At 42.1% G+C, this 14,666-nt stretch overlaps 2 pseudogenes across 1 annotated transcript; both read right to left on the reverse strand.

Moving 5' to 3' along the window:
• Nucleotides 1-5,488: 5,488 nt before the first annotated feature.
• On the reverse strand, nt 5,489-6,276 carry LOC104660831 (annotated as a pseudogene).
• A 7,571-nt stretch (nt 6,277-13,847) lies between these two features.
• On the reverse strand, nt 13,848-14,361 carry LOC104660795 (annotated as a pseudogene). Its single transcript, XR_747764.2, has one exon. The product of XR_747764.2 is annotated as a 60S ribosomal protein L21 pseudogene (transcript).
• Between the last annotated feature and the right edge of the window lie 305 nt (nt 14,362-14,666).

Here is a 14,666-nt window from a genome sequence, read left to right on the forward strand (position 1 = left end):
GGGCAGAGCAACAAACTTTGAAGTCTGGGTGTTTTACAAAACTTCTTTGTTAGCATGAATCTTCATGAGAATAGTTTTATCAACCTAAATATTACCTGCTTTCCTCACAAACTGCATGGGAGGAGGAACAACATTTTCTCCTTGTTGAAATTTACTTCACCAACAGTGAGTAGGGTTTATAGTTTCAAGGACAGGTGCTGGAATCTCAATGATCACTAACAGGGGGAGGGAGATGCAAGTTTAAAACTCACAATATAGAAAAAGACAAAAGAGAGTTTTCAATAAAGAAAACATGAGCATGTCATGTTTTACACTCACAGTGCCCCTCTCTGTTGCCACTCAGTGGCACTTTACTTAGACGTGAATTTGTAGAAGATGGTTTAGTTCCTTTTTTTCAGATTTCTTTTTCCAGTATGCATTGCTCCTTAATATCCATGTAAGAACTTTTAATTTTCATTAGTAAAGGTTGCAAATGATGCAGCATTCTATAAATGTCACCGCTAAATTTGAATGGTTTCTTCCAGCACCATTACAATACTGTATATTTCAAAGGCAAGAAAACAGAAGTGAAAAAGTGTTAAATTTTTTTTTTCTTTTTTGAGACAGTTTTGCTCTTGTTGCTCAGGCTGGAGTGCAGTGGCGCAATCTCGGCTCACTGCAACCTCCGACTCCCTGATTCAATCTACTCTCGTGCCTCAGCCTCCCAAGTAGCTAGGATTACAGGCACGCACCACCATGCCCAGCTAATTTTTGCATTTTTAGTAGAGACAGGGTTTCACCATGTTGGCCAGGATGGTCTTGATCTCCTGACCTCGTGATCCGCCCGCCTCGGCCTCCCAAAGTGCTGGGATTACATGTGTGAGTCACCACGCCCAGCCAACTGCTTTCTAATTTAACTTCTCCCTTTGCCCAATCCTGCTTCTTCATTTCCTTACAGATGTTGTATAAACCTCCTACATGAAAATCTCTCCCAATCTGCTTTCAGAGAACCTGACCCAAGACACATCTCCTGCAAGAATGTTTCAGCCATTCAGAAGGTCAAAATAAGGTTTTAGGCCGGGTGTGGTGACTCACACCTGTAATCTTAGCACTTTGTTAGAGGTGGGAGGATTGCTTAAGGCCAGAAGTTTGAGACTGGCCTGGGCAATCTGGCAAGACTCCATCTTTACAAAAAAATTAAAAATTAGCCAGGCATAGTGGCACACACCTGTAGTCCCAGGTACTTGGGAGGCTAAGATGGGAGGATTGCTCGAGCCCAGGAGTCCAAGGCTACAGTGAGCTACGATTGTGCCAGTCCAGCCTGGGCAATGAAAGGAGACCCTCTCTCTAAGGAAAGAAAAAAGAAGAAGGAGAAGAAGACAAAGCTTCGAACTTTTCAGAGAAATGTGCTCAAGGCCCAAAGGCAATGGAAAAGAACAAGGTGATCAAGAATGGCAAAAGTGGAGCAGAAAGAGGAAGGAATAGCCAGGGAACTGAGAAGAGGTCAAAGAAGTCCTCTGAAACAGGGCTGTGGTATACATTCCTGAGATGCCTCACTCTTCTAGGTGTTTGGCCAAACTCTTTTGGCTGAACTACATTGTAGAATCTTGCTGGTTGGCAATGGATTCACCAATGCTGAGCCTACAGAATATGGCAGGGGAACTCACAACCTTCATGTACAGCTGCCGTCAGTTCCACAGGATATGCCGTCAGTTCCACAGGATAATCGGGGGAGTTCAGAGCACCCTTCTTAAAGTTGTAAGTTTCACCAGCAACGATATGGCATTATATTCTGCAAGTATGACATTTTTAGTGCAATCCAGGGTACGATTATGAGGATTAATATAATGCTGTTGTTGACAACCTCACAAGCCAGGAACACCAGCAACTATACAAAAGGCAGGTACCTCTGTATTTTCCTACCATGGTGATGAAACAGGGAAGCACCAATCCTGCAAGGTTAAACCAGTGTCACTCTATTCAAATGTTATGTATGTTGTCCCAAGAGAAAGTCCTGGGAATTTCTCCCTTGGTGCCATGTGGTATGTGAGCAAGCATTTTAAAACATTTAGGTCTTTTACATATAAGTAAGATAATTGAATGGATTTCTTGATGCTGTGTATTTGGGCTCTCATACTCAAAAGCACAGCAAAAATACCTAGACACAATCTTACCATTTCAGTCTTAATTTTTTAAAGTGAACACTCTTTACCTTACAATTGAGGTTCAATGGCCAATCTGTAAAGTTCTGTGGAAAATTATAGCAACTATCAAACCACAAGATTTTGCTTCTTGTCAGCTCTATTAACTTCTTCTTTGAAGGAAAGGAAAAAATTTACATTTTTTCTCAAACTTCCCATGTTATGAGATATGTCCCATATAAAGACTATTTCCTGATGGGAAAATGAACACATTATTGGCAGAAATAGGTTGTGTATTTATGGGAAGAAGATGAAGAAGGATAATCTAATTTTTAGGAACAAACCAGTGAAGTCCAAAGCAAGATCAACCAGAAACAAAGTTGAATGCTGTCTCATTGGAAATTTTCAGTAATTGTTTCAATGTGGAATTCATTATAGCAGTGTAGAAGTTATTTGAAAACTCTGGTATTTTAGGGGCGAGATCAACGGCAGAGTGGGTCTTCAGCTGTTCAGGTAATTTTAAGACATTGTTAAGAAGTGGGTCATTTATCGCTGTGCCTAAAAGTAGAACACAAATTAAGAACAAGATGTTATTAAATAGGTGAGGAACACATTTCCTTACAGTGGGAGGCAGATATCTCAGGGCTGGACACCATGTTTGAAGTTGGTGCTTGGTAGGGCCCTTTCCAGACAGGTTTGAGCAAATCTCCACTGACTAAACTTGATATGAAATCCATTGCCAAGCGTATTCAATGACTTGCCCTTCTGGGTCAATTAGAGGGCTTCTTGTGAAGAAGCATCGGCACACTTCCTGAGTGCCTTGCAATAATCTAGCTCAAGATTAACACAATTCTTCTTCTCCAGTGATTGGTCCCTGAAGAGGCGGCAGAGTTTTAACCATTAATATTTCACAGTGAAGGCTGTGAAGGCATTGTTTTGTACAGTGTGGCCCAAATACTGTCAAGAGGCAGGGTATTATACAAGTCCTTCTGCAGACAGTCATTGCATACATATTTACATGTGAGCATGGTTCTGCCCTTCCTAACAACGTGCACAGAATCATTGAAATACATTTATCTAGACCACATTTCACACATGTAAAAACCTATCTAAATAGTTACATAGGCCTCCAAATGGAAGTATGAGCTGCTTTCTTTACCTGAACACCATAAAGTAAAATATCTTTTACAATATTGTTGAGTAATTCTGAAAGACTCTAAAGCATACTAATCAAGGCTTATTATTACTAAAATGCTGTCTTCCTTTCTGTATGTGTGTCATGCCAGAGATTACATAAGCAAAGTAAGAGCAAATATTTGGTGCAAAAGAACAGCTACCTGTGAAGGCCAAACCTGGTCAGCATGCAAGAGATGCCTGTCACTCTCTGAAGGTCTAAATTTGAGTCCCGATGCTGGACAAGGGGAATATCTGTGAGCACTGCCAGTTGAACACAGGAGCATAGGTACACGAGATCAAGAGAAGGTCACCATCTAGCCTGGGTGAATAACTGAAGTTTTAGTACCTTATAATCAACGCTGTAGATGTTAAGAGAAGGATCATTAGAAATTTTAGCTACTCTAGAGGCAAGGGAATCATTATTCTTTTTATAATTGTCTACATTATAAAATGCATTTAAAGTTAAGTGGATAATGAGAGTCAAAGTTCTTTTGAGATATGAAAAAACACAATTTCTCAAGGGGAAAATGTTGACTACCTGTACAAAGTATACAGAAAACAAAGAAGTATTTGCTACTTCATATTGAGAACACAGTACATGTCTTAAGTTTAACTTTCTTTTCTCTGATCTATCAATCTTTTCCCCTCTATTTAGTTCAAATTTATTGTTTTCATTAGCTTCAATAGATCTTGATATGTACATATGTGTATACATACAATATATTTTTAAACAGACTAATGAAATTTTTGATTTATATTTTTGTTAAAATATAAAACTAGGATTTATATTTAGTTTAAATATAAGACTAAATATTAGACTAAATTAGACTCAATATAAACGTTATACCACCCACTGAATGGATTTGTAGTTCGACAGTTCCTTTTAAGTTCCTTCTTTTTTTTTTTTTTTTTTTTTGAGACGGAGTCTCGCTGTGTCGCCCAGGCTGGAGTGCAGTGGCCGGATCTCAGCTCACTGCAAGCTCCGCCTCCCGGGTTCCCGCCATTCTCCCGCCTCGGCCTCCGAGTAGCTGGGACTACAGGCGGGACTACAGGCGCCGCCACCACGCCCGGCTAGTTTTTTGTATTTTTAGTAGAGACGGGGTTTCACCGTGTTAGCGAGGAGGGTCTCGATCTCCTGACCTCGTGATCCGCCCGCCTCGGCCTCCCAAAGTGCTGGGATTACAGGCTTGAGCCACCGCACCCGGCCAAGTTCCTTCTTAAAAGGAAAAGATGACAGTTCCATCTTTTTTCTTTTCTAAAATCATTCTGCCCCAGTCTTCACTTATCATCACATGCACTTTATTCCACCAAACATCATTTCTCAAAATCAATCTACTTGAATAATCATCCAGCCTGTTTAGAGCTTTCCTAGTCTTACAATCTGTCATCTTGACTACACATGCCAAGGCCTTTCTCACTTTTCCTGGTTAATACAGAATGTCCCATAAAGAAAGAATAAAAGGTCAAGTGCAGTGAGTCATGCCTGTAATTCCAGCACTTTGGGAGGCCGAGGCAGTTGGATCACTTGAGACCAGGAGTCCGAGACCAGCCTGGCCAACATGGTAAAACCCCGTCTCTACTGAAAACACAAAAATTGGAAGAGCATGGTGACGTGCGCCTGTAGTCCCAGCTACTTGGGTGGCTGAGGCATGAGCATCGCTTGAACCCCGGAGGCAGGGGCTGCAGTGAGCTGAGATCGCACCACTGCACTCCAGCCTAGGCAACAGGGCGAGACTCTTGTCTCAAAAAAACACAGAAACAAAAAACAATGAAAGTATATTTCTTTAAAATGAAAGATCAGTAACTTCAGTGGCTATTATACTAACCACTTAGTGAAGGTACAACAAAAACTACACATCCTTATGTTAATTAACTGAAATTATAATAAACTACTACTTTTGTCATTTACTTAATGCTTGTAAGTGTACTCAAGAAATCAAAATGGCTTCCCATTGCTTGACATTTGCTTTCCAAATACTTCACATTTCAACCCCATATCCCTACAAAGAGAAATAATTCAACATACTTTCCTTACCTAAAAATACTACAGGACGCTAAAAGGCATTTAGAATTTTTTAGACCTTGAAGAAGAGTGTTATACTTCCAACATGTATTTAACTTATAAGTCAGTTTCTATCCTGTGGCATAGCTTCAGTCTAAGTACATCATAGTTATATTAACTCCGTATTGCTTCATCTTGCCAAGTCAGACGGAGATTCTGCTGCATCACGGATCTTACTCAAGATGTCTTCTTCGTTTGAATTAGATAGAAGTTCTCCAAAACTACATGGTATTGTGGTCAATCTTTGTTCCACTGGAGGAAACTTAATTAGTGGTGAAAGAGACTTTTCTTTCACCAAGAGCCATGTGTAAAGGTGGTTTTGTATATTCAACGTGCAAATCATTAGTGTCCAAATCGTTAAGCATATCATCTGTTTGCACATTTTGGGGAGTAGGGCTCAATTCTGGTTTGTGTCTTTCAAGTGTTTCAAGATTAGCAGGTAAGATTCTTCCTTTTTCTTGGAAAGAGATTTCTTTAGAGCCTCATATCTACTGCAAACAACCTATAAATTGAAGTCTGATTCTGGAGTAGTCTGTCCATCTCCCATAACATCTCCTAGAAAAATGCCACTGTCCACAGGACTTTTTGGCTCCGGTTTAAACTGGATTCTAAACTACTGGAAATTTTAACACTTAGGGAACCACCGTCCTCCGGAAAAGTTTCATGCCAAATGCAAATATGCTAAAATCAATATCCTTACAACTAATTCCACTTGATATCTGAAAAGAGTTCCATAATGTAGTTTTATTCATGGAAGGTTTGTTGCAAGAAGCCTGTGAATGGTCCAATATTTTCATATACTCCTCTTTACTGCTACCCAACTCATCTATTCCATTGCTGACAGCAAGGGAGAATGTCTATTTGGCTAGTTTCTGAACGCTTGGTTGCTAAAGCTATACATTCCAAATCTTGCTTGAGAATTATTATTTATTTATTTATTTATTTATTTTATTTTGAGACAGAGTCTCGCTTTGTTGCCCAGGCTGGAGTGCAGTGGCGCCATCTCGGCTCACTGCAAGCTCCACCACCCAGGTACACACCATTCTCCTGCCTCAGCCTCCCTAGTAGCTGAGACTACAGGGGCCTCGCCACGACGCCCGGCTAATTTTTGGGGTTTTCTTTTTGTTTTTGTTTTTGTTTTTTTTTTTTGAGACGGAATTGATGGCTCAGCTCCTCAAACACTTGCCACCTTCTCCCAGGCTGGAGAGTTTTTTTATTGAAGTGCTAACAAATTTAAGGCACTTGGAATTTGGGTTTGATTTAAAATTTTTTTCCCTGAAAGTTAATAAAACCTTTACACCCTTTCCAATAACCTCCATAAACAGGCTCACCTATCTAATGTAGAGATGCCTTTTAAAGGAAACCTCTTTCTCTCCTCAGTCATATCACATCCACACCAACATTCAAGGGTCACATGGCTTCTGCAACTGTCATCTATTTAGGCAGCATCAGAAAGCATCAGAAAAATGGACATGTTGGTAGGATTAGAGAATCCTCTTGGATTCTCCACTCCCTCTTTCTCAGTTTGCATGGGCTCACACATAGGAAAAAGTCTCACTGCTGTGCCCACCCCGCCCCACTCCCCATCCCCCTACACCTCCCGCGCCCAGGAACTGACTCAGCACAAGAAGACATCTTTCACTCCCTGTGACTTCATCTCTGACCTGACGACCAATCAGCACTCCCGGCTCACTGGTTTCCCCCCACCCACCAACTAAAACTCTGATCCCCAAATGCTGGGGAGACTGATGTGAGTAATAAAAAAAATCTGGTCACCTACCAAAAAAATAAATAAATAAGTCTCACAATCAAACAACAGAAGAAACTATAGATTTTTGGTCCATCTGTAAATTGCATAGCAACCCCTTAACTTCCAAAGAAAAGGATGAAAAATGAAATTCTATTCAGAAAAGAAAACACTTACCCAACTGCTTTGAACATCCTGTGAATTAAAACTTGAACTCGCCAGGCACAGTGGCTCACGCCTATAATCCCAGCACTTTGGGAGGCCAAGGTGGGTGGATCACCTGCGGTCAGGAGTTCAAAACCAGCCTGGCCAACAATGACAAACTCTGTCTCTACTAAAAATACAAAAATTAACCAGACATGGTGGTGGGCACCTGTAATCCCAGCTATTTGGGGGGCTGAGGCAGGAGAATCACTTGAACTGGGAGGCAGAGGTTGCGGTGAGCCGAGATCGTGCCATTGCACTCCACAGCCTAGGCGACAAGAGCGAAACTCCGTCTCAGGAGTTTGAAAATTTGACCTCCAGGGAGCAGGAGTTCCCCAACACTGAAGACAAGCAATACTCCAAGTTAAAGCTTTTTGTCTCTGGGATCTTTTGTACACCAATCCTGGTTCCCAAACACGCAAGGCACAGCCCCACTCATTTTCCTGAAAGCAGATGAGATATACACTAATTAACAATGAGAGGAGATGGAGCAAGATGGCTGAATAGAACCCTCTAACAATTGTTCCCCCCCGCCACCCCACCCATTCAGAGGAACACGAGATTGAACAACTGACCATGCAAGAAACTAGTTTCATAAGAACCAAAAATCAAGTGAGTGATCACAGTACTTGGTTTTAACATCATGTCAAGGAAAGAGGCACTGAAGAGGGTGGGAAAGACAGCCTTGAATTACCAACACCACTCCCCTCTCATCCCCTGGCAGCAGCCGCATGATGCAGAGAATCTGTGTGCTTGGGGGAAAGGGGGCGCAGTGATTGTAAGACTTTGCATTGGAACTCAGTGCTGCCCTGTCACAGCAGAAAGCGACATGAGGTGGAATTCAGATGGCACCCATGAAGGGAGCATTTAGACCACCCCTAGCCAGAGGCAAATCATCCAATCATCCATCATCCATCAGTCAGAACCTGAGTTCCACCTAGCCCCACCACCACAGGCTAAAGCACTCTGGTGTCCTAAATAAGCTCAAAAGGCAGTCTAGACCACAAGGACTGCAATTCCTGGCTAAGTCCTGGTGCTGTGCTGGGCTCAGAGCCAGTGGACTTGAGCGTCATGTGACCTAGGAAGACACCAGCTGAGGCAGCCAAGGCAGTGCTCACATCACTCCTCCAACCTCAGGCAGTGCAGCTCTGAGACACACTTCTTTCTGCATGAGGCAAGAAGAGGGGAGAGTAAAGGGGACTTTGTCTTGCAACTTGGATACCAGCTCAACTACAGTAGAACAGAGCACCAAGCAAAGTCCCCAGGCCCCCATTCTAGGACCTAGCTCCTGGATGACATTTCTAAACACACCTTGGGCCAGAAGAGAATCCACTGCCTTAAAGGGAAGGACTCAGTCCTGACAAGATTAATTACCTGCTGAGTTAAGAGCCCTTGGGCCTTGAATGAACATCAGGGGTACCCAGGCAGTACTTGCCGCAGGCCTTGCATGAGACCCAGGGCTGTACTGGCCTCAGGTATGACCCGGCACATTCCAGCTGTGGTGGCCATGGGGAAGGACTCCTTGTGCTTGAGGAAAAAAGGGGGAAGACTAAAGGGGACTTTGTCTTGCAGCTTGGGCACCAGCTCGGCCACAGTGGGGTGGAGTACCAAGCAGGCTCCTGGGGCCCCTGATTCCAGGCCTTGTATTCTGGATAGCATTTCTAGTCCCACCTTGGGCCAGAGGGGAGCCCACTGCCGTGAAGGGAGAGATCCAGGCCTGGCAGCATTCACCACAAGCTGACTGAAGGGCACTTGAGCTTTGAGTGAACATCAGCAGTAGCCAGGCACTACTTGCTATGGCCCTGGAACAGTGTTGGCCATGGGGAGACCCTCCTTTTGCATAAGGAAAGGAGAGGAAAGAGTGGGAAGGAGTTTGTCTTGTGGCTTGGGTGCCAGCTTAGCTGCAGTAGAGCACAGCACCAAGTAGATTCCCAGCTCCACACCCTGGTTCCCAAGTGGCATTTCTGAATCTGCCCTGGGGCAGAGGGGAGCTCACTGCCCTAAAGGAAAGGACACAAGCCTGGCTGGATTTGCCATTTGCCGACTGAAAAGCCTTTGCGCCTTGAGTAAACGTCAGCAGCAGCAAGGCCATGGGCACCAAAGGCCTTGAGTGAGAACCGGTGCTGAGCTGGCTTCATGTCTGACCCAGCATAGTCCCAGTTGTGGTAACCACAGGAGTGTCTGTGTCACCACTTCCCCAGCTCCAGGCAGTTCACCACACAGAGACAGACTGTCTCTTTGGGCGATAGTAAGGGAAGAGGACAAGAGGCTCTGCCTGGTATTCCAAGGAATTCTTCTAGCTCTTATCCAAGTGAAAGTTAGTATGAAAGGCTACGTAATGTATGAATCCAATTATATGTAATTTGGAAAAGGCAAAGGCTATAGAGCAGTAAAAGGACCAGGGGTTTCCAGGAACTTGGAGGGAGGAAGGAGGGTGAAATGAAGGAAATTTAGGGGATGGTAAGACTATACTGTATGACACTGTCATGGTGAATACATGACATTATGCATTATGAAAACCCATAGAACTTTATAGCCCAAAGTATGCAAAGTAGTTATGCACATTTTAAAAATTGTTTAGGAGGTCAGGGAGTCCCAGGATAGAAGGCAGACCATGGCAAAAGACTCTTACTGGGTTACAGATGTGAGAAGTAATCACACTGAAAGGAGTTGAGAGGATAAGAGCTGACCTGACTAACTTGGGAAATGAACGGGGTCTCTAAGACTAAAGGCAAAAAGGACTGCACATAAGCATCATATACTAGTTAATAAAGTTACTTTCCCTGGGGATGTGAGTTAACATACACATATGTATTTCTTTGTTCTGTCAGCTGAGAGAGTCTAGAAGCAATGACACCCCTGTAGCAATAGGAATATCTAGTGTCCAGAACTTGATTTCTAATAAAATTCGCTAGTAAAAGAAACAGGCTTTCTTGGAGAAATGACTGACTCTAGCACTTGGGAGAGAAATATACAAGATGAGCCTGAAGAAGAATTTTCATCTAAGGGAACATGTGGCACCATGACAAAGCTGTGTGTTAGGCACTGAGGAAGGAGCTGAGGTATGAATGAAACCATTTCCCTGAAGGCAATGGGAGTTCATTCATGAAGAAGAGAGATAGACGTGCTTAAAGAGAGTGGCCATGTTTCTGTTCTGCACTCACTAAGGTCATTTCCACCTCATGGTCTTGGTTCTTGAGATTTTCACTCCCTGAAAGTCACTTTTTCTGGATTTTCCTGTGAATAGGAACTGTGAGATCTTCTACCAAAAACCAACACCAACTCATCAACCATGAGGAAGAAGAACCTGCAGCTCTAGTTGAGCCTTCAGAGAACTAATATCTAACTGCAACCTCATAAGAGACCCACAGCTGGAAGCACCCAGCCAAGCCACTCCCAAATTCCTGACCCACAGAAACTGTTAGAGATAATGGAATTATATTATCATTTTAACCCACTAAGATATTAGGGTTGGTTATAATACAGCAATAGATAATTAAATGTTTGTCATACCCCAGGTATCAGCAGCCTCAGCATGGTAAGACTAAATCAGGAGGTGCTCCCTGACTGTTCGCTCCCATAACTTTGATAGAGGAATTGGGCTATGGGGGAGTAATATTTAGCATCTGTACACAAGAGAGAGGTGAACTCAACATCGATACCCTTTTGCTTAGGAACTTATGCTTGGGAATTCATCTTTGCCTTCATAATCTAACAAACAAAACAGTACTATCTTTGGTCATATATTGAGCCTTTAATGTGATGAATCCTCACAATAAGGTAGATATTTTTATCTTTCTTTTCCAGAATGGTGGCTCATCTAAGAAAAAAAATTGACACAATGTTATACAATGGTTAAATGACAGCTACTCTTGACTCTTCAGAGGCTAGACCAGGACAATGAGCAGAGAAGAGAACTATGTCTGAGGGGGAAAGGAATCCAATAAAGAGTAAGAAGTTGAAAATACAAAAGGATGAGAAGTGATTAATGGAACAAAGACCCAGAGGAAGCAACAGATAATGGTGTCAAGAGGCTCAGGGGAAATATTGCCTTGGACAAAGAGAGGATAGTCCCTTTTAAAGAAGATGAACATTTTGCAGAAAGTGTATCATAATGATTAAGCCCAAAAACTCTGATGTCAGACAGACTCGGATCTGAATCCTGGCTCTGTCACTTATTAACGAAGGGGCAGCTGTGGTCATTCACCTGTTTAAATGCCCAAAATCTGCACTGACTTATCGTCAGGTAATTCCTTGTCATATGAGTCAAAGTGAAAGAGCACATCTCCTTCTCTGAAGACAGGAAGGCCACAATTTTGCTTCTAGGGTAAAGACATGTGACCCCAGTTTGTTTTGCTCAAGATCCTAATGCCAGGATTAAGTCACCCACCACGGCCCTTGTGTCCTCACCAATGGTTATGGAGTTATGATCCTGTGGTTGGCAGCCCCACCAAGAGACAGTTCCCCAAAGGGTCATGAAGTACACACAAAAGCAGTTTACTCCTACTACATCCTCTTTCAAGAGAAACTAATAGAAGAATCACATGAAAAGTTAAATTTTTAACATAACACAGACTTTCCAGGAAATAGAAATAAAGCACAAAAAGGCACATAACTTAAAGCATTATGGTCAGTTTAAAATTGTATTAAAATAGGCCGGGCGCGGTGGCTCAAGCCTGTAATCCCAGCACTTTGGGAGGCCGAGACAGGCGGATCACGAGGTCAGGAGATCGAGACCATCCTGGCTAACACGGTGAAACCCATCTCTACTAAAAAAAACAAAAAACTAGCCAGGCGAGGTGGTGGGCGCCTGTAGTCCCAGCTATTCGGGACGCTGAGGCAGGAGAATGGCATAAACCCAGGAGGCGGAGCTTGCAGTGAGCTGAGATCCGGCCACTGCACTCCAGCCTGGGCGACAGAGCGAAACTCCGTCTCAAAATAAATAAATAAATAAATAAATAAAATAAAATTGTATTAAAATAAATAAACAAAAGATGGTCACAGTAGTAACAAATTGGTGGTCTAAAAGATGAAATGGAAAAGATATTTCACAATGGAAAACAAAATACAATGAAATGAAAATTGTTAGCTGGGGTAATGCTTCCTGCACATTCCTCATGCTTTCATGAGAAAACCTGCTACACTCTTAAAGAAGGAAAAGTATTTTAAAGAACACTTTCCTGCCACCTCTACAAATAATAAGCTCAATAATTAGAAAGAAAAAAGTAGAAGTTACAATTAGAAACATAATAGAAGAAAATTTCTCAGAACTGAAGGAAAACATGGGTTTTTAGATTGAGAGGATTCACCAAGTCCCAGGGATATCTGTGAGAAAAAGCACTTATCTAGACACAAATTACTTTTTTTTAAAATTGTATTTCCAGGACAAAAAGGCAATATCAGAAGTTTCTAGGCAAAAGATGCAAGATACCAACAAAGGAAAGAGAATCAAACCAACATCAGACTTCTCATCTGCAATTCTGGAAGAAACACAGTACAGTGGCCAGGCACAATGGCTCATGCCTGTAATTCCAACACTTTGGGAGGTCAAGGCAAGAGGATTGCTTGAGGCCAGGAGTTCAAGACCAGCCTTGGCAACATAGAAATGTGTGCACCATGAAATAAAGCAACAAAATAAGTATGTAATGTAAAAACTACTAAAAATATAAGAACTTGTTTAAATGCTTAATCACATGGGGATTTTAATATAGTTCTCTGAGTATTTTACCCATCAAGTAAATAGAAAATAAGTAAGAATATTTACATTGATTAAGGGAGTGAAAAGCTTAATTTAATAGAGGACTTTGTCCCATATCATATGAAAGAACCAAGTTCTTTGGCAAAAAGAAATCATTTCTAAATTCCCAAAACCAAAGATTATCAGTCCCTTGTTTCTGACCATAGTCCATTAAGGCCAGAAATCAATCACAAACAAAAGTGACCAAAGGAAATAAACCACCTGGAAATTTATTCAGAAAAATAACATTAAGCCCCTCTTCTCACGCTTTATTACTTCTTCTGTGGCCAAGCAGGCATGTAAGTATATGGTTATATGACTCCTTTCCACAGGGGCTGATAGAGGGTGAAAATGAAGCCTAAGAGAAACAACACTGAGGTAGATCCTGGGTGACAGCTGGATGCAAAGTTTGCTCTGTGTGTTGGGGTTCATAGAAGTGACTGTACTCTTTCCAGGAGGCCTGTGTCAGAAGGAGCATTCCCATAGCCCTTCACCTACCCTGGGAAGAGGGCATTTCAGGCCCTGTTATAAGCATCCTTTCCCCAACTCTCCTGCCTGCTAGTCACTCTTCCTCTCTTGACCTCAGTGCTCCCATCTGTAAAATAAGGAAGTCTGACCTATTTTATTTCAAAGATCCTGATGTTATGCATTGTCTAAAAATGGGTTTATTAAGATGTGTTTAACAGATTTAAGATTTTTTAATGTGTTAAAAATATGTGCATCAGAAAAGAATATTAAAATATTAATATTATTATTATTTTCAGCCCAGAGGTCTTTTTTTTTTTTTTTTTTTAACACCTACTATGCCATGAATTCATAGGGAATAGGTTCCAGCAGCTCAGGCTCCTTCCCATTGGTTCTCACAAAGTGTGCTTCTCTGGGTGGAGCAGGCTGGCGCTTCAGTTGAACCCAGGTACCTTTCTCTTTGGCTTCTTTCTTTTTCTGATCATTTTCCTTCACGCGTTTCAGGAAGCTATCTCGGCTCTTAGAGTGCTTAATGTGCTCAATACGCACATTAATTCTCTTGGCAAGAATCTTGCCCTTAACTTGTTTGTTTACAACAATGCCAACAGCATGCTGGGTAACGTTGTAGACTCTCCCAGTTTTGCCATGGTAACATTTGTGGGGCATTCCTTTTTGAACAGTACCCATTCCCTTGATGTCTACAATATCACCTTTCTTATAGATTCGCATATACGTGGCCAAAGGAACAACTCCATGTTTTCCAAAAGGCCTAGAGAACATATATCGGGTGCCTCTCCTCTTTCCCTTTGTGTTCGTCATTTTGGCGAATTACTGGAAGATGGCGGTTCTGGCCGAAAGGACTAAAATATTAATATTATTAAACGAATACTAAAATATTCTTTTCTGAGCCTCCCTAAGTTTAAGCCCCTGGCTCTGGAAACAAGGAGTTTTCAGTTGGTTCTGATGCAGTGTGATGAGTGCTAGGATAGAATGAGAGGAGCTATGAGTAGAGATCCCAACACTCCCATAGGAAGGTAGACTTCCTGGTTTGTGGATCCTCTGTGTATATACTTGCATGACAGTTTTACCTTTTCTTCCATTCTTCTGCCTGCCCTCAGTGTATCTAGAACAGAGCTCTGAGTGGGGAATAATCAG

Source organism: Rhinopithecus roxellana, chromosome 13 (assembly GCF_007565055.1).
Source record: "Rhinopithecus roxellana isolate Shanxi Qingling chromosome 13, ASM756505v1, whole genome shotgun sequence".
In the NCBI taxonomy this organism is placed as follows: domain Eukaryota; kingdom Metazoa; phylum Chordata; class Mammalia; order Primates; family Cercopithecidae; genus Rhinopithecus; species Rhinopithecus roxellana.